Source organism: Babylonia areolata, chromosome 31, assembly GCF_041734735.1.
Source record: "Babylonia areolata isolate BAREFJ2019XMU chromosome 31, ASM4173473v1, whole genome shotgun sequence".
NCBI classification, from domain to species: Eukaryota; Metazoa; Mollusca; class Gastropoda; order Neogastropoda; family Buccinidae; genus Babylonia; species Babylonia areolata.
Window position 1 is genome coordinate 18,566,838 of NC_134906.1, and position 847 is coordinate 18,567,684.

The window sequence follows — 847 nt, forward strand, 5'->3', positions numbered from 1 at the left end:
CGCACGAAATAGAACCCACGGCAACGAAAGGGTTGTCGATCCCTGGCAAAATTATGTGGAAAATAAAAACCACTTTGACAGTAAAACAAATAAACTTGCAGACAGAAAACAGAAGGTGGTGACGCGGTTCACCAGGGAGAGCAGAGGAATCAGTTGTGACAACCAATGATTGTCTACTGCCTGAGTGAGAAACGTGACGTCTTGTGGGAGTATTCAACTACAGAATCAGATGAACCAGTCCGAAAAGCTAGGCCTGTTAAGATCTATTGCTACGTCAATTGAGGACATTGCGTTTTGATGCCATTATGTGCACACAGTTTTAACATTTATTTCAGACCCATCATTTTGGACCGCGTCTTGTGGCAGCACGTTTCACGTGGATCGAATTGGACCGTAGTTCGAAAAGTTGACAGTCCTGACTGGGTGTTAAGATTGTTCCTAAGCGGGTAGTTTGAAGTATGTGTTCATGTATTTGACATTTTGACGTTATTCCTAAAACAGGCCAGTCCAGCCGACCGTACAGGGCCATATCAAAACTGCCCCCTAAAAAAGAAACATTAGAAAAAATAATAGAATTATCGGATTAACAAAACAACAGCAACAGCAAAACTGTCATATCTGACACACACTCACGTCTGGATGCAGTTACGGGGACGGTGGGATCGGGTGCCTGGTTTAGCTGCCGAGAGAATGTTCGAGGGGGCTTGTCAATGTTGCTGTTGCACTTTGTGTTCACTCTTTCTCCTTGAGAGTGTTTCTGTTTGTGTGTGTGTGTGTGTGTGTGTGTGTCCGTGCCTGCGTTGATCTCTCTCCTTCACACTCTCACTCCGTATAGGTCTGTTTGTAT